A 26,048-nucleotide genomic window follows, 5' to 3' on the forward strand; every position below is an offset into this window, starting at 1 on the left:
ACATGCTTTCTATCACGGAATTCGTACTTCCACGTGTCTGCAAGCTTCTCATATTTTCCTTTAATTCTTTGACCAAGGAAAATACCATAGGGGATCCCGTCTGCCCTATCTATTACTTTGACTTGTCTCTGTCTGTCATTCTTCACCCATTTGCTCAGACTCCCTGCTCCTTCTTCTAGGGACCCAACCCACAAAGGAAAAATCCCTTTTTGTAACCACCACTACCAGCTTACAGACACCCTCATTCACAGGTCGGCCTGGTACCAACCCTGCAACCATATGTCTATGTGACAGGCATCTTGGCTTATATATCCCGAAGACTATGCACAATCAGAACAAGGGAAAGACAAGGATTCCCTCTCATCTCGAGAGAAAGTCTTTTTCTTTAACTATTGAAGATCTGACAACTTCTTCTAATCCTGGCTATACGTGGGTAATATGATATGTCCATGCACCTGTCCTATGATGACTATCACATTAATTCAGGATCACTAAGGAGTGAAGATCATTTTATTATTATTTTATATTATTACTTGTGATCTTTGATGATGAAAATTGTTATGCTTGACTTTGCTAAATGGAAATGAAGATCATACTTATCATTTTTACAGCAGTATTGCTCAGTTACACTTCATTTTGATATTTGATTGCGAATTCATTTTTGATTCTTTATCTGACTACGCTCACTAGTATTGCTGTTTGTTGATTAAGTTTACAATTTCATTGTAACAGGATACCCTCTTATTTTATTTCTGTAAAAACAAGGGGGGGGATATATAACCGACCAGGCATGGGGGTATAGTTGATGTATTAAGTACTTGATCAGATCCATTCATGATCAATGTATCGGCACTTCTAAGGGCAAGAGAATTCCTGAGCCTGAGTCACAAAGGCTTAGCCCTCACCTTGTCAAACCTCATTCCTCTGAAAAGCTCATGTCAGGAGAATCCCCACCTACTCCGACCTTCTCACTGTCTATCCAACCAAAGTTAAGAACTACCTGCTATGTCACGTATTCATTGATCACCTCTCAATCCACAATAAAGGCTGGGGTGAGGCGCACTGCTTTTTCTCTTGTTTCCTGCAGCCTTGGAGTTCTCCCTGCTGTCTCTCTTTATCTGTCCAAAGGCCACTCTTGGGGCTTTCTATCTCGGAATTCTTACTTACGCTTCGTCTCTTATGTCTCAGATTTTCCTTTTATTATTTTTCTAAGGAAAATAGTATCAGGAGCCATCGCCGCTCCCCATTTCAATTCACTTCTCTGTGTCTCTTGATTTATCACCCATTTTCTCTGACTCCTTTCTCCTTCTCGAGCCCAAACACACTAAGGAAATACATTATGTAGCAGCTGCAGGTTGGATTCTTATCCCAGCTTTCACAAAGATATATGATCTCAGGATTCACTGACCTAAGCTCGGTCACCATGACCATACGTGAAACATCTGGGTACCGAAGACTAAGATTCACGCGACTTCCCTTTTAGCACCTGGGTTTCAGGACCCCAGCCCCAGGAGTACCTGTTCATTCCCCGCCCCCAACTCCAGGAATTCCTCGCTACTCCCGCTACCCTAAAAGTTTATAAAAAGCCTGCAAATCACAGCCTCGGGGCCAGCACTTTTGGTGCTCAGCCCCAAGCTATATTTTGCTCAATAAAGTAGCTCTTGTGTGTTGCATTACCGTGTGTGTGTGTGTGTGTGTGTGTGTGTGTGTGTGTCCTCCATGAAATCAGAGCCAGAACTGGACATTAAACCTTCAACCCAAAAGGCAGGAGTGCTAGACATGGAACAGAATCGCTGCCATAACACTCCTGCTACTCCTGCTGCTGCTGCTGCTGCTGCTGCTCTTTCTGCTACAGCTGACCGCTCTGTGGCACACCATTCTGATGGACAGCCAAGAACACAAGGTACAAGTGGAGCCCAAGAGTGACCAGGCTACCCTATAGGTTCCAGCCATCTCTCTATCTAGGCAGGCACTGATGCCAGCACGCAGTCAGCCAGCCAGTCAGGCAGCAGCGTCTAGTGCCTTCTCTATCTGCTTCACTCCTTTCACAGACCTAGCCAGGACATGGTGAGGACCAAGGAGAATAGTGAACGTGCTCTAAAAGGGACAGCTGTCTCATCCCTACCTGCATCTAACTTTTGCTTTTGTATAAACTTATACTGTGCATGCATCAATAGCTGCCGTACCCTAAATAGATGCAGTAAATGGAAGCACAGCAATTGCCGTGATGTTATTATTTTTAATCTATCCAATTTAAATTCATGACTGAAAAGATTTTGATAATATGAATGGAATTATCAATTTTACCTATGACTTTTACAAAATTCTGTTGCCAAAATGGACCACGTTGCTCAAGTAATATTTGAGCTTGTATACTAGTAATTGCTTTTAGACTGCAATCATGCTCAGGATCGATATATGCAATTTGAATAAGTGGTTTCTTATTAATAAGCCGATTCTAAACCACAAATAAGGCACTGTTGCTGGTTAACAAATTAATTCTTAACCTTCATAATTTACTGCTGATTAAAAATTTGAATCCTCCCAGCACTGTTTTTACTTTGATGCCTTGCAATGTTGAGAATGTGTCTTATATTTAGAATTGATCCTATATTCTTTTGAGATTGAATGATTCTAAATAATTTGCCTTTTGGATAAAGTTGCAATAATGTGGCTTACATACAATTTTGAACTTCATTCAGGTTTTTAAATATTGGCTGCTAGGTTTTATCCTTGCTGACCTTATGTCCAGTTTGAAAATGTAATGATACCAACATATTTAAAATTTGAATCTATTAGAAATTTCTCTAAAGAATATGTCAATTGATGCTAGGCAGTTAAAAAGTGGCACTGGTTGTTAATTTTGCTTTTGATAGTATTCAATACTTGTCATAAAAACTTGTAACCTGAGGTGTAGGAGTATTGCCCTCTATATGGCAGGATCAATTGATCAAACTGCTGGATGAAATTTCCTTTCCAGATCCAAATACTTGTGGCAGTGAGTCACATGGTTGCAAGAGTCCATGTGGATTTACCTCTAAAAGCCTTGGAAAAATAGTGTTTATATCTTGGTATTTAACCTACAATTATACTATAATTCATTTTAAAATATGATTACAGATTAAATATCTCTTGTAGCATGTGACAAAATCCAGATAAAGATTTTTAAGTGTAAAATTTTTCCTATCAAGAAATATAATCAGACATTCCTATATAAATTTGCCATGTCTAATCCCAATTAAGACGATTTAGTTTTTAAACTTTGCTTCATGGTAATACCATGTCTTAGCAAAGATCGGTTTGAAAGACATATCAGGTTTATACCTTTACGTTTCAACAAGAGTCCTCCTGCATTCTCTGGCTGTGTTTTAAAAAGCTTGTTTCTTTTAGATATGCTAAACTGGTGGAGAGTTTTGGTGGAAGCCTTTCTACCTGCTTATTTCTATAAATTTAAAATGATCATAATACTACATTAAGCATGGGTGGAAGCAGAGGTTGACATGGAATATTTCTGTCAGTTTCTGCAGCAACAGGCAGGGGAAAGATAGCAACGATACATAAGTCAGTTAAAGGAAGTGAGTTAAGTATATTGTTAGTATCATAAGTGAAGGGAAGGGCAAAAGACTGAGAGATAAGTCAATCCTCCTTGTTTAATGTAGCATTTTAATAAGAATCCATTTACTCTTAACAGCAGGTAATACTTTTCTTAATTTCCAATCATCTGGTGTAAAAATTTTGCTGATGAAGGGTCTTAATCAGCTCTATAATGGTGAGAGCTTCCAATAGGTTGGCGTGCTATAGCACAAGCTAGAACTCCTGCTTCCTGTTTGCAGGGGGCTATCCGTAGCCTCCTTAATGCTGTTTTGGCTTGCAGAGTTCTGTGGGGACAGGGGCAGGCTGCATGAGAAAAGAAGCCTTCAGGGATGAAGGTCTTATCTTTCTCTAGAAGTCAGGGTTTCAATGCCCACAGCCTGAATTAGGTTATAAGGTTTTATCCCAAGGACTGGAATTGGTCAAAAGGAAAGTTAATACTAAGTGCAAGTGTTTAAATGACCAGCATGAATTCGTATATGCTTTAGAGAATTTTCTAATACATTCACATTTTAAATCTGTAGGAACTATTATTTTTTAAACACGGCATAAGGTCAGCAAGGATGGAAATGAGCAGAAATTGTTTAAAAATCCTAAATGAAGTTCAGAAACTTTATATGAGGCATATTAATGCAACAAAGCAGAATGTAATGTTTATGGGAATATCGGTACTTGTAAAGAATTTGCACTCATTGTTGCATTTATAGTTGGGCAAAAGTTTTACAGGGTCAATCGTGGTCAACATCGATTAGGGAAATGGAAATCATTTTTAAATATCAATTCTGACATGACACATTGGCTCAGCTACAGCTATGCCACATGAAAGGTGAGCCGTTACTTTAAAATTTTGCATTCATTTCATGGTCATTTTCCATGATCATTTTCTCAGATATTTTTCCCAGATATTTTCTTTGAAATACTAGAAGTACATGGAAAGTACTACTAATGCTCTGATCCTGATATATGAATCAGAAAATATATTTTTGGACTTACATAAGGCTTATATAAGAAATGTGCAGCCAAAAGTTGCCATGTCACTTCATTAGCTTCATTCTTGTTGTTTCAACAACAAATCAAAATGTAATGTTCATGGGAATGTTGATACTTGAATTGATGTTTGCACAAATGTTTGAAAAATGTAAAAGATGCTCATCTACTTGGTATAGATACCACCATAAAGATCCCACACTCCAAAGACTTGACCATGGGGTCAAAAGGGAATAGCTACAGTTGTTCAGACACTACTGTATGCCTTTCATTTTATATGTTGATGCTATATGCTGTCAAAAGCAATTTATTTTGTATGCATTGTAAGATTCCTATTTGTATTGTAAGAAATGCTACTATTATACAAGGGTATAGACATTGGTATGACTCTCTTAGGAAAAGGAGATAGAATTTTTCATCCACAGCATAGACCTAGTAACCCTGACAACAAAAATAATTATGTTTAAAGCAGAAGACGCTACCCAGGGATTTAGGATGGACAGATGGTCCTGATCTAACTCTTACAAAAAAAAGGATGAAATGTCAGGCAGAATGTACTTTGAAATTTTTAAGTAGGAACCTAAGTTATTGATACATCTATGTATAGATGATGTTCCTGAAAATACCTATATAGATATTATGTGCCAACCGCCATAGGTGTGGTTCCATGTTAATACCCTTTTTGGACCTTACTCCTAAAAACCCCCATCTTTTGGGGTGATGTCTTTATGGGAACTCTTTCATGCTGGCTCCCAACAGCCCCAGAGTTCAGGCAGGCCTCTGGATTTGGGGTCTATCATTATCCCCTTCTAATACTGGAAGACGTTATGGTCTGTGGGAAGTCTAGCCTCAGTGTTAAACTGAGTGCTCAAGGTTGGACAGCCACTGTGGACTCACAGTTGTTGACTCTGCTCTGTGGAATAGGCTATTCTATACCTCCATCAGACAGAGGCAAAGTATACACTAAGTTTCCCCTTTGGGATGTATATTTAAAGATTGGGGGGGGGGGAATTGGCACTGATAAGCTTGTAGAAAGAGCACATTGGATGTTTTACATTTTCAAGGAATTAAGAAGTTACATCAAATTCTATGTGAGCAAGAAGCGGTAGAAATTGCTTCTATGTGAAAAGCAACTTAAGCTTCTAATGAACCCAAACACTGGTTTGGTAGACTGAATTTTTCAAACATTGCCAATGTTATATTCTTGGTTATATTGAATGGTTCTTTTATACAGAAGTAGAGATTTCAATAAGGCTGATATAAGAAATATGCAGCCAGAAGTTGCCATGGCACTTCATTATCTTCATTCCTGTCATTTAAACAACAAATCAGAATGAAATGTTTATGGGAATATTGGTACTTGTTAAGAATTTGCACTTATTTAGATCTTTATAAATATGAGTAATTAAACCTTTGTCAGAGGTTTCTATGAAGATTTTTTCCCAATTTGTTGTTTCCCTTCTGATTTTAGTTACATTGGTTTTGTTTGTACAAAAGCTTTTTAGTTTGATGTAATCAAAATTATTTATTTTACATTTTGTGATTCTTTCTATGTCTTACTTGGTTTTAAAGCCTTTCCCCTCCCAAAGGTCTGACATGTATACTATTCTGTGTTTACCCAATTTACTTATGGTTTCCTTCTTTATGTTTAAGTCCCTCACCCAGTTTGAATTTATCTTGGTGTAGGGTGTGAGGTGTTGATCTATTCCTAGTCTCTCCCACACTGTCTTCCAATTTTCCCAGCAGTTTTTATCGAATAGTGGATTTTTGTCCCAAAAGCTGGGATCTTTGGGTTTATCGTATACTCTCTTGCTGAGGTCGCTTTCCCCCAGTCTATTCCACTGATCTTCTTTTCTGTTTCTTAGCCAGTACCAAATTGTTTTGATGACTGCTGCTTTGTAATATAGTTTAAGGTCAGGGACTGCAAGGCCCCCATCATATGTGTTTTCTTTCATTATTTCCCTGGATATCCTTAATCTTTTGTTCTTCCAAATGAACTTTGTTATGTTTTTTTTCTAAATAAGTGAAGAAGTATTTTGGGAGTTTAATGGGTATGGCACTAAATAGATGAATAAGTTTGGGTAGGATGGTCATTTTTATTATATTGGCTCGTCCTATCGATGAGAAGTTAATGTTTTTCCATTTGCTCAAGTCTAGTTTTAGTTGTGTGGCGAGTGTTTTGTAGTTGTGTTCATATAGTTCATGTGTTTGTCTTGGGAGGTAGATTCCTAGGTATTTTATTTTGTGTAAGGTCATTTTGAATGGGATTTCTCTTTCTTGTTCTTGCTGCTGAGCTGTGTTGGAGATATATAGAAAAGCTGATGATTTAGGTGGGTTTATTTTGTATCCTGCAACTTTGCTAAAGTTGTTGATTATTTCAATTAGCTTTTTGGTTGAATCTCTAGGATTCTTTAAGTAGACCATCATGTCATCCGCAAAGAGTGATAACTTGGTCTCCTCCTTGACTATATTGATACCTTCAATTCCTTTATCTTCTCTAATTGCTACTGCTAGTGTTTCTAGTACAATGTCAAATAGTAGAGGTGATAATGGGCATGCTTGCTTCACTCCTGCTCTTATTGGGAATGCATCTAGTTTATACCCATTGCAGATGATGTTGACTGATGGTTTTAGATATATACTGTTTCTTATTTGTAGGAATGACCCTTCTATTCCTATGCTTTCTAGTGTTTTTAATAGGAATGGGTGTTGTATGAAGTTGCCATGGCACTTCATTATCTATTTTCCTGTTATTTAAACAACAAATCAGAGTGAAATGTTTATGGGAATATTGGTACTTGTTAAGAATTTGCACTAATTGTTGCATTTATAGTTGTATAAAAGTTTTACAAAGTCAATCTTGGTCAACATCGAGGATGGAAATGGAAATCATTTTTGAATGTCAATTCTGACACGACACATTGGCTCAGCTACAGCTATGCCACATGAAAGGTGAGCCATTAGTTTAAAATTTTGCATTCATTTTATGGTCATTTTCCATGATCATTTTCTCAGATTATTTTTCCCATATATTTACTTTGAAATACTAGAAGTACATTGTAAGTACTACTAATGCTCTGATCCTGATATATGAATCAGAAATTTTATTTTTGGACATACCCATAAGGCTTATATAAGAAATGTGCAGCCAAAAGTTGCCATGTCACTGAATTAGCTTCATTCTTGTTGTTTCAACAACAAGTCAAAATGTAACGTTCATGGGAATATTGATACTTGAATTGATGTTTGTACTAATGTTTGAAAAATATAAAAGATGCTCATCTATTTGGTATACTATTCAAAAAAAGGGGGGGGAGAAAGAGAGAAAGTACTTTTAAGAGTATCTTTATCCATTCTTATTTCAATTGAGCAATTGGGATTTGATGCTCTTTTACTTTATTTTCTCTGAATATTTTGATTATCCTATGTTGTTTTTCTTTTCATACATTTTGAAGTACGATTCTTTTCTTATTACTTTTTCTCATTGTTTTTAAGCTATTATTAGACTTTTATCTTTGATTTTGATTACTAAGTATGAAGATCATTTTCATCATTATCAAATTATTAATAAGTTGAGAGTAAAATCTTCATTGTTGTTGACAATCACACTTACTTTTTACATCCCAAGTTTTTGAAATATGTTTTGGGTGTCTATTTTGAATCACTTGAAGTATCATTTGATGATGCTACATGATTTTCATATTTTTAATTTGAGTCCCAATTTTTTTTTATATTTTTATATCACTCGCCCTTCATCTTATTTTTTTAACACAAAAGGGGGCTATGTAGCATTCCAAGCATATTCACATCTAAGAAATATAATTGATGTATGGATATTGTGTCTTCAGACACAAGGTTTGAACTCTGACATTTGTGGGTGGACTCTTGACAGAGCCATGCAAACTCATTAACATTTGGTGCAGACTCGAATTCCATGGTAAAAGGGCCGGTTGAGGTCAACACACCCAATAGTTGTCATCATTACCTTCCCATCCAATCTGAATTATCTATGTTTTCTTACCTGGTCATTGATCCTGGCTATCCCCAAGAAAGCCTGGGGTAAAGGCGTGATTCCCTCTCTTGTTCCAGCAATCTTAAAGCTTCACTACTATCTCTTTACTGGCCTCCCATGGCCACATGCTTTCTATCTCGGAATCCTCACTTCCACGTGTCTGCAAGCTTCCCATATTTTCCTTTAATTCTTTGACCAAGGAAAATACCATAGGGAATCCCGCCTGCCCTATCTATTAAACTGACTTGTCTCTGTCTGTCATTCTTCACCCATATTCTCGGACTCCCTGCTCCTTCTTCCCGGGTCCCAACCCACAAAGGAAAAATCCCTTTTTGTAAGCACCACTACCAGCTTACAGACACCCTCATTCACAGGTCGGCCTGGTACCAACACTGCAACCATATGTCTATGAGGCAGGCATCTTGGCTTATATATCCTGAAGGCTATGCATAATCAGAACCAGGGAAAGACAAGGATTCCCTCTCATCTCGAGAGAAAGACTTTTTCTTTAACTACTGAAGATCTGACAACTTCTTGTAATCCTGGCTATACGTGGATAATATGATATGTCCATGCAGCTGTCCTATGATTACTATCACCTTAATTCAGGATCACTAAGGAGTGAAGATCATGTTCTTATTATTTTATATGATTACTTGTGATCTTTGATGATGAAAATTGTTAGGCTTGACTTTGCTAAATGGAAATGAAGATCATTTTTAGAGCATTATGGCTAAGTGATGTTGCATTTTGATATTTGATTGTGAATTCATTTTTGATTCATTATCCTACTATGCTCACTAGTATTGCTGTTTGTTGATTAAGTTTACAATTTCTTTTTAACAGGATACCCTCTTATTAAATTTTTGTAAAATAAAAGGTGGGGATATATAACCTACAAGGCATGGGGTTATGGTTGATGTATTAAGTACTTGATCAGATCCATTCATGATCAATGTATCGGCACTTCTAAGGGCAAGAGAATTCCTGAGCCTGAGTCACAAAGGCTTAGCCCTCACCTTGTCAAACCTCATTCCTTTGAAAAGCGCATGTCAGGGGAATCCCCACCTACTCCGACCTTCTCACTGTCTATCCAACCAAAGTTAAGAACTACCTGCTATGTCACGTATTAATTGATCACCTCTCAATCCACAATAAAGGCTAGGGTGAGGCGCACTGCTTTTTCTCCTGTTTCCTGCAACCTTGGAGTTCTCCCTGCTGTCTCTCTTTATCTGTCCAAGCGCCACTCTTGGCGCTTTCTATATCGTAATTCTTACTTCAGCTTGGTCTCTTATGTCTCAGATTTTCCTTTTATTATTTTTCTAAGGAAAATAGTATCACGGGCCATCTCAGCTCCCCATTTCAATTAACTTCTCTGTATCTCTTGATTTATCACCCATTTTGATATTGCACATCTTTGTTTTGATGTAAAACAAAAAGGGGGCAATGTAGCAGTCCACACCTATCTATGGTCAAGGGGAAAAATTAAAATGTAAATGCTGTCTTAGGAGAGAGCATGCTCAGTCCTGGGTATGGCAAGTAAAGCCTTTGACCCTTGATCCCAGCATCCCCCAGGATTAGGCGTGAAATCAGGTTTCTTTGTTCTCACCAGGCTGAGAAAAGGGGATGCCCATATCTTGTCACAATGTACCTCTAAACCAATGATAATCTACTCCTTCATTAATTACTATGCATTATGTATCTTTACCTATGATCATCAATAAATAGATGAGCCCACAGACTCAGTCCAGCTTTACCTACTCATATTTCTTCTCTCTCTTCTTCTCCCCCCCACCTCTCTCTCTCTCTCTCTCTCTCTCTCTCTCTCTCTCTCTCTCTCTCTCTCTCTGTCTGTTTCTCTCTCTCTCTCATGGAGCAGGCCTCTAGCCATGCTCAGTCTTTCACCTCTACTGCTCTAACCCCTATCATTAAGCCTTAAATGTCTGTGCTTGCAGCGAGACTCCATGGGACAGAGCTTGCTCTTTATCTATTTCTGAACACAGTTCTGATCTCCATGGTTATCGCCACCTCATGTGTCCTATCCTTAGGAAATGAGTGATGGGCAGAGGAGCTTATCTGTGGGCTTGGTTGTCATATATGCTTCGTGGTTGATTCTTCTGTCATTACTCCTAGAAAAGCCCATCTGTTGGGGTGATATCTTGATGAAAACTCTTTCCTGCTCGCTCCCACCAGCCCCAGAGTTCAGGCAGGCCACTGGATTTGGGGATTATCATTTTCCCCCTTCTAATACTGGAAGACATTCTGGTCTGTGGAAAGTCTAGCCTCAGTGGTCAACTGAGTGCTCAAGGTTGGACAACCTCTGTGGATGCACTGTTGTTGACCCTACTCTGTGGAATAGGCTATTCTACACCTACATGGGACAGAATGGGAATGAATGAAACTAATAACTCTAGTCACAGTATTGAAATCTTTTTAGTTATGAATTTAACTATTATAGCTTAACTATAACACCTATGCAACTGCCTGATAAAGCTGCGCATACTCTTACAACATAAGACAGTACTATAATGTTAATGATTGCATAAGATAAAATTTTGCATAGAGCAAAAAATTGTGTGCAAATAGACAAATGCTTAAGATCACAGCATACGTTGGTAAAATCATACGTGATTTATGGTATGATGTTTTTATGGTTTTTGGTGTGGAAAAGCAAACATTAAGCATCTATGTATGCGGTCTTTCAAAGTCAAGAGTAAAACGTTTCAAAGCCACTGCAAAATGTTGTGGATTATGTTCATCTCTGAAAAAATATCCACTACACGTTTTTGAACAAAGGATGCATTCAACATGCTCCTAAGATCAAAAGCTGAACACTGAAAGGGGCTGGGAGATAGTTACTCTCCTGGTTTATGGCATTAAGCTCAAATGAAGAAGTGACCAAAGTGATTACAGAACTTATAAATAATTGTGCACAGTTGTCTATTCCAAACATCTTGGGATAGCAGTGCTTTTAATAGCAATACATGGGCTGAATTGGATAGCTCGTGGCTTATATGCAAGCTATGGCAAAAAGAGCTCAAAGGATTGGATAAGCCCCAAGGTTCAAAAACTGAAGGTATTTATGTTCAGTTACTTTCTAACTTTATTAGACCCAATGAGGCTTTCATTTGGGGTCGAGACTTTCTGTTTATTTCCTCAGATACAAGAAGTCAATGGAGGATGACCCGGATCATCAGAGGATGATCTTATGGCAAGAAAATCTCACCAGAAATAGGACAGACTGCAGAGGTGTCTGGCACAGGACACCTGGAAAAACTGCAAATGAGCTGGAAAGATCATCACTGCCCTATAGGCAGGTCTAACACACTATCCACGCACATGTCATTGTATGAAAAACAATTTGCCTACAGAAGAATATCGTTAAGTCCCTGACAGATAGTCTGTGCTACAGATTTATGGGTGTTTGTTATAAGATCAAACGTTATCACATACCTGCATATTCCAAATGGTATTGGCATAACAGGTAACTTCACGTTATTTTTGTGGATTTGTTCCATGTTACCCAAATATGATCAAATATCAAATGGTACAATTGGGAAGGTTATGACTGTACCATAAATACTGTCCAATTGCAGTACGATTTGTTACTATCCTCCAAAATGTATATATGATTATTGTCTTCAATGGTACATTATATTGGCAAACAACAGCTCGACTTTCTTAGGATCAGACTTATCTAAGAGTCAATTTTGTTCAGCTGTGGCATTTCAACTTTCATAAGAAAGAAGGATAGAAGTGGTATCACTAACCATCTATCTCTTCCACACCCGAAAACGAACATAAGTTAAAACTTTGCAATAACAGTAAGAATGTCATGCTAAAGATTACATTGTAGGATATATCTCAATTAGGTTGAATATTAATTACCAAGAAATTAAGACTGTAAGGGACCCAAGGGGATGATAACGTTGGGTCGAGGTCTTGTCTGTAGGCTGACAGATAGTGGAAACATCTGATCACCCACAAAGCACATCATGCCAGCCAACACAAGACCAGGAAGAGAAGCAGACCAACGCTGTTGACATCAGCTAACTACACGCCAGCCACTATCCAGGCGCGCTGGAAGGACACTTCACTGGTGACTAAGATCACTCCAGAAGACTGACGTTACACTATTAGTGACATTTGCTATTAGGCTACTGTGGGACACTGGTTCGGCTGACATCCATTGATATAGTGTACCCAAACCAAGAGCAAGGATGCTAACTCAGAAGGACTAAACCGCACTCGTGTCTGTCTAAGACATCAGATAAATCCCACACTCCGAGGTCTTTGTTATGGAATCGAAACAAAATAGCTACAATTGTTTAGACATTAATGCATACCTTTCATTTTGCATGTCTAAGATACTGTCAAAAGGATACATTGTAAAACTACTACTTGTACTGTAAGAAATGCTGCGACATTGGTATGACTCTCCAAAGAGGAGGAGATAGAAAACTTTCACTCATAGCATAGATCTTATATGCAGCCAGAAGTTGCCAATGCACTTCATTATCTTCATTCCTGTCATTTAAACAACAAATCAGAATGAAATGTTTATGGGAATATTGGTACTTGTTAAGAATTTGCACTAATTGTTGCATTTATAGTTGTGTAAAAGTTTTACAAGGTCAATCGTGGTCAACATTGAGTAGGGAAATGGGAATAATTTTTGAATATCAATTTTGACATGACACATTGGCTCAGCTACAGCTATGCCACATGAAAGGTGAGCCATTAGTTTAAAATTTTGCATTCATTTCATAGTCATTTTCCATGATCATTTTCTCAGATTATTTTTCCCAGATATTTTCTTTGAAATACTACAAGTACATTGTAAGTACTACTAATGCTCTGATACTGATATATGAAAAAGAAATTTTATTTTTGGACATACCCATAAATCTTATATAAGAAATGTGCAGCCAAAAGTTGCCATGTCACTTCATTAGCTTCATTCTTTTTGTTTCAACAACTAATCAAAATGTAATGTTTATGGGAATATTGATACTTGAATTGATGTTTGTACTAATGTTTGAAAAATGTAAAAGATGCTCCTCTATTTGGTATGCTATTCAAATAAAAAGGGTGGGGAGAGAAAGAGAGAAAGTATTTTTAAGAGTATCTTTATCCATTCTTATTTCAATTGAGCAATTGGGATTTGATGCTCTTTTATTTTATTTTCTCTGAATATTTTGAGTATCCTATGTTGTTTTTCTTTTCATGCATCTTGAAGTATGATTATTTTCTTATTACTTTTTCTCATTATTTTTAAGCTATTATTAGACGTTTATCTTTGATTTTGATTACTAAGAATGAAGATCATTTTTATCATTCTAAAATTATTCATAAGTTGAGAGTAAAATCTTCATTCTTGTTGACAATCACACTTACTTTTTACATCCCAAGTTTTTGCAATATGTTTTGGGTGTCTATTTTGAATCACTTGAAGTATCATTTGATGATGCTACATGATTTTTATCTTTTTAATTTGAGTCAAATTTTTCTCGTATTTTTATATCACTCGCCCTTCATCTTATTTTCTTAACACAAAAAGGGGGGATATTTAGCATTCCAAGCATATTCACATCTAAGAAATATAATTGATGTATGGATATTGTGTCTTCAGACACAAGGTTTGAACTCTGACATATGCAAACTCATGAACATTTGGTGCGGACTCGAATTCCTCGGTAAAAGGGCCGGTTGAGGTCAACACACCCAAAAGGTGTCATCATTACCTTCCCATCCAGTATGAATTATCTATGCTTTGTTACCTGGTCATTGATCCTGGCTATCTCCAAGAAAGCCTGGGGTAAAGGTGAGATTCCCTCTCTTGTTCCAGCAATCTTAAAGCTTCACTACTGTCTCTTTACTGGCCTCCCTTGGCCACATGCTTTCTATCACGGAATTCGTACTTCCACGTGTCTGCAAGCTTCTCATATTTTCCTTTAATTCTTTGACCAAGGAAAATACCATAGGGGATCCCGTCTGCCCTATCTATTACTTTGACTTGTCTCTGTCTGTCATTCTTCACCCATATTCTCAGACTCCCTGCTCCTTCTTCTCGGGACCCAACCCACAAAGGAAAAATCCCTTTTTGTAACCACCACTACCAGGTTACAGACACCCTCATTCACAGGTCGCCCTGGTACCAACCCTGCAACCATATGTCTATGTGACAGGCATCTGGGCTTATATATCCCGAAGACTATGCACAATCAGAATAAGGGAAAGACAAGGATTCCCTCTCATCTTGAGAGAAAGTCTTTTTCTTTAACTATTGAAGATCTGAAAACTTCTTGTAATCCTGGCTATACGTGGGTAATATGATATGTCCATGCACCTGTCCTATGATGACTATCACATTAATTCAGGATCACTAAGGAGTGAAGATCATTTTCTTATTATTTTATATTTTTACTTGTGATCTTTGATGATGAAAATTGTTATGCTTGAGTTTGCTAAATGGAAATGAAGATCATTCTTATCATTTTTACAGCAGTATTGCTAAGTTACACTTCATTTTGATATTTGATTGTGAATTCATTTTTGATTCTTTATCTGACTACACTCACTAGTATTGCTGTTTGTTGATTAAGTTTACAATTTCATTGTAACAGGATACCCTCTTATTTTATTTCTGTAAAAAAAAAGGGGGGGATATATAACCTACCAGGCAAGGGGTATGGTTGATGTATTAAGTACTTGATCAGATCCATTCATGATCAATGTATCGGCACTTCTAAGGGCAAGAGAATTCCTGAGCCTAAGTCACAAAGGCTTAGCCCTCACCTTGTCAAACCTCATTCCTCTGAAAAGCTCATGTCAGGAGAATCCCCACCAACTCCGACCTTGTCATTGTCTATCCAACCAAAGTTAAGAACTACCTCCAAGTCACGTATTCATTGATCACCTCACAATCCACAATAAAAGCTGGGGTTAGGTGCACTGCTTTTTCTCTTGTTTCCTGCAACCTTGGAGTTTTTCCTGCTGTCTCTCTTTATCTGTCCAAGCGCCACACTTGGCACTTTCTATCTCGGAATTCTTACTTCTGCTTGGTCTCTTATGTCTCAGATTTTCCTTTTATTATTTTTCAAAGGAAAATAGTATCGGGGCCATAGCCGCTCCCCATTTCAATTCACTTCTCTGTGTCTCTTGATTTATCACCCATTTTCTCTGACTCCTTGCTCCTTCTCGAGTACAAACCCACTAAGGAAATACATTATGTAGCAGCCGCAGGTAGGATTCTTATCCCAGCTTTCACAAAGATATATGATCTCAGGATTCACTGACCTAACCTCGGTCACCATGACCATACGTGAAACATCTGGGTACCGAAGACTAAGATTCACGCGACTTCCCTTTTAGCACCTGGGTTTCAGGACCCCAGCCCCAGGAGTACCCGTTCATTCCCCGCTCCCAACTCCAGGAATTCCTCACTACTCCCACTCCCCTAAAAGTGTATAAAAAGCCTGCAAATCACAGCCTCGGGGCGAGCACTTTTGGTGCTCAGCCCCAAGCTATAGTTTGCTCAATAAAGTACCTTTTGTGTGTTGCATCACCGTGTGTGTGTGTGTGTGTGTGTGTGTGTGTGTGTGTGTGTGTGTGTGTGTCCTCCATGAAATCAGAGCCAGAACTGGACATTAAACCTTCAACCCAAAAGGCAGGAGTCCTAGACATGGAACAGAAGAGCTGCCATAACACTCCTGCTGCTGCTGCTGCTGCTTTTTCTAATACAGCTGACCACTCTGTGGCATCCCATTCTGATGGACAGCCAAGAACACAAGGTACAAGTGGAGCCCAAGAGTTACGAGGCTACCCTATAGGTTCCAGCCATCTCTCTATCTAGGCAGGCACTGATGCCAGCACATAGTCAGCCGGCCAGCCAGGCAGCAGCGTCTAGTGCCTTCTCTACCTGCTTCACTCCTTTCACAGACCTACCCAGGACATGGTGAGGACCAAGGAGAATAGTGAACGTGCTCTAAAAGGGACAGCTGTCTCATCCCTACCTGCATCTAACTTTTGCTTTTGTATAAACTTATACTGTGCATGCATCAATAGCTGCCGTACCCTAAATAGATGCAGTAAATGGAAGCACAGCAATTGCCGTGATGTTATTATTTTTAATCTATCCAATTTAAATTCATGACTGAAAAGATTTTGATAATATGAATGGAATTATCAATTTTACCTATGACTTTTACAAAATTCTGTTGCCAAAATGGACCACGTTGCGCAAGTAATATTTGAGCTTGTATACTAGTAATTGGTTTTAGACTGCAATCATGCTCAGGATCGATATATGCAATTTGAATAAGTGGTAGTGTCGCCGATTCTAAACCACAAATAAGGCACTGTTGCTGGTTAACAATTTAATTCTTAACCTTCATAATTTACTGCTGATTAAAAATTTGAATCCTCCCAGCACTGTTTTTACTTTGATGCCTTGCAATGTTGAGAATGTGTCTTATATTTAGAATTGATCCTATATTCTTTTGAGATTGAATTATTCTAAATAATTTGCCTTTTGGATAAAGTTGCAATAATGTGGCTTACATACAATTTTGAACTTCATTCAGGTTTTTAATATTGGCTGTTAGGTTAAATCCTTGCTGACCTTATGTCCAGTTTGAAAATGTAATGATACCAACATATTTAAAATTTGAATCTATTAGAAATTTCTCTAAAGCATATGCCAATTGATGCTAGGCAGTTAAAAAATGGCACTGGTTGTTAATTTTGCTTTTGATAGTATTCAATACTTGTCATAAAAACTTGTAACCTGAGGTGTAGGAGTATTGCCCTCTATATGGCAGGATCAATTGATCAAACTGCTGGATGAAATTTCCTTTCCAGGTCCAAATAGTTGTGGCAGTGAGTCACATGGTTGCAAGAGTCCATGTGGATTTACCTCTAAAAGCCTTGGAGAAATAGTGTTTATATCTTGGTATTTAACCTACAATTATACTATAATTCATTTTAAAATATGATTACAGATAAAATATCTCTTGTAGCATGTGACAAAATCCGGATAAAGATTTCTAACTGTAAAACTTTTCCTATCAAGAAATATAATCAGACATTCCTATATAAATTTGCCATGTCTAATCCCAATTAAGATGATTTAGTTTTTAAACTTTGCTTCATGGTAATGCCATGTCTTAGCAAAGATCGGTCTGAAAGACATATCAGGTTTATACCTTTACGTTTCAACAAGAGTCCTCCTGCATTCTCTGGCTGTGTTTTAAAAAGCTTGTTTCTTTTAGATATGCTAAACTGCTGGAGAGTTTTGCTGATAAAATAAAAAGCCTTTTGCTCTGGCTGTTTTCTTGAGAGCAAAAATGCCTGTTTGCTTCCTAATAGTTAGGGCAAACATGTGCTCTCCTTTTCTTAAAGCTGGTCTTCCTTTAGGTTTTTGAGAGGTGGTTTTCATGCTTTGATAAGATCTCATAGTCCTTTTGTGAGGAATTCTCTCCTCAAAGCACACTTTAACCTAAAGTTTTGTTCTGCGTTTAACCATTGCTTATTAAGCTTTCACAATTTACCTGTGCTAGATAATTTCTAATAGGTAACACAGAGTTATGGCACATGAGTTTCTTTTACGATTTGTGGCTTGTGCCTTGCCCAACTTTGGAAACAAGCAATGTTCAAGTAGAGAAATTCCTTGTGATAAACTCATATTGAATTGATAAGAATGATTTTGCCTTAGGACCTGTAGGTCTGAGTGTTATCTAGCCCCGGATTCTTTAGTCAAAGGAACTTGATTCACAGTATGAATTATTCTGCTTTGAATTTCTATAGAAGTCAGGATTTTAAAGCCCATAGCCTGAATTAAGTCTGAGCCTGCACTATTAGAATCTTTACTGATTTTTGTTAGAGAAGCCTTTCTACCTGCTTATTTCTATAAATTTAAAATGATCATAATACTACATTAAGCATGGGTGGAAGCAGAGGTTGACATGGAATATTTCTGTCAGTTTCTGCAGCAACAGGCAGGGGAAAGATAGCAACGATAGATAAGTCAGTTAAAGGAAGTGAGTTAGGTATATTTTTAGTATCATAAGTGAAGGGAAGGGCAAAAGACTGAGAGATAAGTCAATCCTCCTTGTTTAATGTAGCATTTCAATAAGAATCCATTTGCTCTTAACAGCAGGTAATACTTTTCTTAATTTCCAATCATCTGGTGTAAAAATTTTGCTGATGAAGGGTCTTAATCAGCTCTATAATGGTGAGAGCTTCCAATAGGTTGGCGTGCTATAGCACAAGCTAGAACTCCTGCTTCCTGTTTGCAGGGGGCTATCCTTAGCCTCCTTAATGCTGTTTTGGCTTGCAGAGTTCTGTGGGGACAGGGGCAGGCTGCATGAGAAAAGAAGCCTTCAGGGATGAAGGTCTTATCTTTCTATAGAAGTCAGGGTTTCAATGCCCACAGCCTGAATTAGGTTATAAGGTTTTATCCCAAGGACTGGAATTGGTCAAAAGCAAAGTTAATACTAAGTGCAAGTGTTTAAATGACCAGCATGAATTGGTATATGCTTTAGAGAATTTTCTAATACATTCACATTTTAAATCTGTAGGAACTATTATTTTTTAAACACGGCATGAGGTCAGCAAGGATGGAAATGAGCAGAAATTGTTTAAAAATCATGAATGAAGTTCAGAAACTTTATATGAGGCATATTAATGCAACAAAGCAGAATGTAATGTTTATGGGAGTATCGGTACTTGTTAAGAATTTGCACTTATTGTTGCATTTATAGTTGGGCAAAAGTTTTACAGGGTCAATCGTGGTCAACATCGATTAGGGAAATAGAAATCATTTTTGAATGTCAATTCTGACATGACACATTGGCTCAGCTACAGCTATGCCACATGAAAGGTGAGCCGTTAGTTTAAAATTTTGCATTCATTTCATGGTCATTTTCCGCGATCATTTTCTCAGATTATTTTTCCCATATATTTTCTTTGAAATACCAGAAGTACATTGTAAGTACTACTAATGCTCTTATCCTGATATATGAATCAGAAATTTCATTTTTGGACATACCCATAAGGCTCATATAAGAAATGTGCAGCCAAAAGTTGCCATGTCACTTCATTAGCTTCATTCTTGTTGTTTCAACAACAAATCAAAATGTAATGTTCATGGGAATGTTGATACTTGAATTGATGTTTGCACAAATGTTTGAAAAATGTAAAAGATGCTCATCTATTTGGTATAGATAGCACCATAAAGATCCCACACTCCAAAGACTTGACCATGGGGTCAAAAGGGAATAGCTACAGTTGTTCAGACACTACTGTATGCCTTTCGTTTTATATGTCGATGCTATAAACTGTCAAAAGGAATTTATTTTGTATGCATTGTAAGATTCCTATTTGTATTGTAAGAAATGCTACTATTATACAAGGGTATAGACATTGCTATGACTCTCTTAGGAGAAGGAGATGGAATTTTTCATCCACAGCATAGACCTAGTAACCCTGACAACAAAAAAAATTATGTTTAAAGCAGGAGACGCTGCCCAGGGATTTAGGATGGACAGATGGTCCTGATCTAACTCTTACAAAAAAAAGGATGAAATGTCAGGCAGAATGTACTTTGAAATTTTTATGTAGGAACCTAAGTTATTGAAAACTGTCATCTACATCTATGTATAGATGATGTTCCTGACAATACCTATATAGATATTATGTGCCAACCGCCATTGGTGTGGTTCCATGTTAATACCCTTTTTGGACCTTACTCCTAAAAACCCCCATCTTTTGGGGTGATGTCTTTATGGGAACTCTTTCATGCTGGCTCCCAACAGCCCCAGAGATTCAGGCAGGCCTCTGGATTTGGGGTCTATCATTTTCCCCTTCTAATACTGGAAAACGTTGTGGTCTGTGGGAAGTCTAGCCTCTGTGGTAAACTGAGTGCTCAAGGTTGGACAGCCACTGTGGACTCACAGTTGTTGACTCAGCTCTGTGGAATAGGCTATTCTACACCTCCATGGGACAGAGGCAAAGTATACACTAAGTTTCCCCTTTGGAGTGTATATTTAAAGATTGGGGGGGGGAATTGGCACTGATAATCTTGTAGAAAGAGCACATTGGATGTTTTACATTTACAAGAAATGAAGAAGTTACATCAAATTCTATGTGAGCAAGAAGCAGTAGAAATTGCTTCTACGTGAAAAGCAACTTAAGCTTCTAATGAACCCAAACTCTGGTTTGGTAGAATGAATTTTTCAAACATTGCCAATGATATATTCTTGGTTATATTGAATGGTTCTTTTATACAGAAGTAGAGATTTCAGTAAGGCTGATATAAGAAATATGCAGCCAGAAGTTGCCATGGCACTTCATTATCTTCATTCCTGTTATTTAAACAACAAATCAGAGTGAAATGTTTATGGGAATACTGGTACTTGTTAAGAATTTGCACTCATTGTTGCATTTATAGTTGTGTAAAGGTTTTACAAGGTCAATCGTGGTCAACATCGAGTAGAGAAATGGAAATCATTTTTGAATATCAATTCTGACATGACACATTGGCTCAGCTACAGCTATGCCACATGAAAGGTGAGCCATTTCTTTAAAATTTTGCATTCATTTCATGGTCATTTTCCATGATCATTTTCTCAGATATTTTTCCCATATATTTTCTTTGAAATACTAGAAGTACATTGTAAGTACTACTAATGCTCTGATCCTGATATATGAATCAGAAATTTTATTTTTGGACATATCCATAAGGCTTATATAAAAAATATGCAGCCAAAAGTTGCCATGTCACTTCATTAGCTTCATTCTTGTTCTTTCAACAACAAATCAAAATGTAATGTTCATGGGAATGTTGATACTTGAATTGATGTTTGCACTAATGTTTGAAAAATGTAAAAGATGCTCATCTATTTGGTATGCTGTTCAAAAAAAGTAGTGGGGAGAAAGAGAGAAAGTATTTTTAAGAATATCTTTATATTAGGGGGCAGCTGGGTAGCTGAGTGGATTGAGAGCCAGGCCTAGAGATGGGAGGTTCTAGGTTCAAATCTAGCCTCAGCCACTTCCCAGCTGTGTGACCCTGGGCAAGTCACTTGACCCCCATTGCCTTTGCTAAATGGAAATGAAGATCATTCTTATCATTTTTACAGCATTATGGCTAAGTGACGTTTCATTTTGATATTTGATTGCGAATTCAATTTTGATTCTTTATCTGACTATGCTCACTAGTATTGCTGTTTGTTGATTAAGTTTACAATTTCATTGTAACAGGATACCCTCTTATTTTGTTCCTGACAATACCTATATAGATATTATGTGCCAACCGCCATTGGTGTGGTTCCATACTAATACCCTTTTTGGTCATTACTCCTAAAAAACCCCATCTTTTGGGGTGATGTCTTTATGGGAACTCTTTCATGCTAGCTCGCAACAGCCCCAAAGTGCAGGCAGGCCGCTGGATTTGGGGTCGATCATTTTCTCCTTCTAATACTGGAAGGCATTGTGGTCTCTGGGAAGTCTAGCCTCAGTGGTAAAGTGAGTGCTCAAGGTTGGACAACCACTGTGGACTCACAGTTGTTGACTCTGCTCTGTGGAATAGGCTATGCTACACGATTTGCTACAATCATCCAAAATGGATATATGATTATTGTCTTCAAGGGTACATTATATTGGCAAACAACAGCATGACTTTCTTAGTATCAGACATATCTAAGAGTCAATTTTGTTCAGCTGTGGCATTTCAACTTTCATAAGAAAGAAGGATAGAAGTGGTATCACTAACCGTCTATCTCTTCCACACCCGAAAACGAACATAAGTTACAACTCTGCAATAACAGTTTGAATGTCATGCTAAAGATTACATTGTAGGATATATCTGAATTGGGTTGAATATTACCAAGAAATTAAGACTGTAAGGGACCCAAGGGGATGATAACGTTGGGTCGAGGTCTTGTCTGTATGTTGACAGATAGTGGAAACATCTGGTCACCCACAAAGCACATCATGCCAGCCAACACAAGACCAGGAAGAGAAGCAGACCAACGCCGTCGACATCAGCTAACTACACGCCAGCCACTATCCAGGTGCGCTGGAAGGACACTTCACCGGTGACCAAGATCACTCCAGAAGACTGACATTACACTATTAGTGACATTTGCTATTAGGCTACTGTGGGACACTGGTCCGGCTGACATCCATTGATATAGTGTACCCAAACCAAGAGCAAGGATGCTAACTCAGAAGGACTAAACCACACTCGTGTCTGTCTAAGACATCAGATAAATCCCACACTCCGAGGTCTTTGTTATGGAATCGAAACAAAATAGCTACAGTTGTTTAGACGTGAATGTATACCTTTCATTTTGTATGTCTAAGATACTGTCAAAAGGATACATTGTAAAACTACTACTTGTACTGTAAGAAATGCTGCGACATTGGTATGACTCTCCAAAGTGGAGGAGATAGAAAACTTTCACTCATAGCATAGATCTGATACCTCTGGGAACAAAAAGTGAGGTGCAGGCAGAAAATGCTACACAGGCAGGTTTAATGGACAGATGATCCTGATGTTACTATCTAAGAAAGGTCTGAGACATCACGCAAAATGCGCTCTGAAATCTTTAATCAGGAACCTAAGTTATTGAAAAAGATCCTTCACATCCATGCAAAGATTATGTTCCTGGCAATACCTAGGTGGACGTTACGTGCCATCCACCGTGGGTGTACTTGAGCGTTAGTACCATTGTTAACCAATACTCTGGAAACCCTGTCTTTTGGGGTAATATCTTCATGGGAACGGTTTCTTGCTCCCTCCCAATAGTCCCAGAATTCAGACAGGCCTCTGGATTCGGGGTCTATTGGCTTCCCATTCAAATATTGGAAGATGTTCTGGTATTTGAAAGTAAAGCCTCAGTGGTCATCTGAGTGCGCTAGGTTGGACAATTTCTGTGGACGTGCAGTTAATGATTCTCCTAGGTGGAAGGAGTTATCACACACATACATGGAGCAAGGGCAGACTATGATCTAAGTTTCCCTTTTTGGAGTAGGTATTGAAAATATGACACAATAGGCACGGATATACTTGTAGTAAAAGCACATTGAATATTATACATTAACGACTAGGAAAGAAAAAGCTACACCAAATTCAACAATTTCAAGAAACTGTAGAAATTGTTTCTACATGAGAAATAACTTAAGCTTCTATTTACCCAAACATTGGTTCGGTGGAATGAATTTTCCAAATATTGGTAACGTGATGTGCTTGGCTATCATATTGATGGGTTTATTTATACAAGCAGAAATTTAAATGAGGATGATATACGAAATACGCAGCCAGAACTTGAAATGTCACTTCATTATCATCATCCTGGGTATTTACACTGCAAATCAGAATGTAATGTGTTTGGGAATGTTGATATTTGTTAAAAATTTCACAATACTGGTTGTATTAATGTTTTTACAAAGCTTTTAATGGTGGAAAAATTATGCTCCTGTACAAGGCGAGTTTTAGTCAGTTTAGGTCAGGAATTAGAAATCATTGGGAATGTAAATGCTGATATTCCATATTGGCTCAGCTTCAAACATGCCACATTAACAGTGAGCCAAGAGTCTAAAATTTTGTTTTCATTTTGGAATCACATTCCCAAGATCATTTGCTCAGATGATTTGGTATGTTATATACATGATCCTCCAGAATTGTTCAGAGAGGATGTTTTTCTTTGAAGGGATCTCTCCCAACAACAACAACAACAAAAATTTAAAAATGGGGAGAAGAATCTTAAAAATGTCAGTATTTTCACTTTTGAGAACAGTTTTGATTCACTTTCTATTATTCAATTTTGATTTTCCTTTTGCTCAACTATGGCCACAAGTTTTAGTACATGGAAAGTACCTTTAATGCTCTGACCCTGGATTACAAAGGTACAAGAATTTTACTGTTTCAGGCACCCAAAAGTCTGAAACGACACGAACATGACAGCATTTGTTCCAAGATCAGATGACTATTCTGGAAGGTGATGTCTGATTGCATGTAAGGAGAATCATAATGAAGCTTTCATTGTGGACCAGACAGCCTCAGCCACGATTATACACTTTCCATATGAAATGGATGTTTGAGGTTGGGAAATGCAGAGACATGGCGTAGTGACACCCTCAGTCGCTGAATGTCCTGGCATCGAGCTACCAACCAGTTTACTATGTGGCAGGCATCTGGCAGTGAGCACGGAGAGATCCCCAAGATGCAGTATCAGTAGGAGAGAAAGGAAGGACTTATCCTTCATCTCCAGAGACAGTATTGTGCTAACTGTTGAAAAGGCGGACAACTTCTGATAGTCCAGACTGTGAAAGGTGGCGTGTTTGATTATTGCACCTGTCATGTGAGCCATAGAATTCTACCTCATTAGACCAGGATCAGTAGCGTGGAAATTATTTTCTTAACATTTTATATCTACTAAGACTGTTGCATCGATCCTGAAATGCAGACAGGCAGATAGAAAGATCAGTTTGGGATTTTTAAGACTGATCACTGAGCCAGTTTATGCTGAGGTTCACTCTGGATTGGTATATCTAAGTTATACAATCAGGGTGGGTTTTTCATCCTGTATCAGAATATGATTATGCACCAGAGTGTTTGTATTTGTTAATGCTGTGATGTTGCTACTGATTTAGGCTGGAAAATGGCCAAACTTGAGGGCCTAACAAGCTGACCTATCAGAACCGTAAGTATAAGAAATTAACCCTTTCCTTGCAACGTCTTGGTCTCAATAATAGAAAACCAGTCTGTTTGTCAAACAGCTTGCTTAAGTGTTTTATGGTCTTTACAAGTACATGCCAAGAAATGAGATCTTAAGATAAGCTCCTAGGATCGGAGCAGTTTACGTGTCTGTGTCTCTGTTATTTGTCTTCTGGCTTTTGCTGTTTGTCTCATGGGTCTTTCTGTATTTAGACGCAGGTATGTGGATGTGTCGGAGAGGGTGTCCTATAGGGTTCTTTGAGTCTTTGTTGTGGCTGGATTAAGAAAAAAAGGGGGGGGGGAGTTTGGGATGCAGGGTCACAAAGGAGAATAGATTTTGCACCCCTGCTCCCTCTGCCTGCGTTCCAACAGGCAGGCTATGATGAAGTAACAACACTGTTCCTGCTCCTGGAAGCAGGCTTCAGGGCTAGAGAGAGAGTGCAATTATCCGTTCGATGATTTTTCTCTCCTTCTTCCTTTGGATGGGCCCCCAAAGGAGCGGAAGAGAGAAAATTCTGAGCAGAAAAGGGAGATTCTTACTCCACAGTTAGAAACTTTCTCTTAAAATTAATTCTCAAACTGGGAGGATTGATAATGATTTTGATACGGTACAAATGTAATTCCATGTATTACTGTTTGCCAGTGAAATGTGAAATGTTGCCAGATTTTTATTGAGCACAAAAACCCATGGTTAGGGGTTTGTTTTGTTAGGTCTTGCAATGCATAATGATTTCAGGG

Source organism: Monodelphis domestica, chromosome X (assembly GCF_027887165.1).
Source record: "Monodelphis domestica isolate mMonDom1 chromosome X, mMonDom1.pri, whole genome shotgun sequence".
Classification (NCBI taxonomy): domain Eukaryota; kingdom Metazoa; phylum Chordata; class Mammalia; order Didelphimorphia; family Didelphidae; genus Monodelphis; species Monodelphis domestica.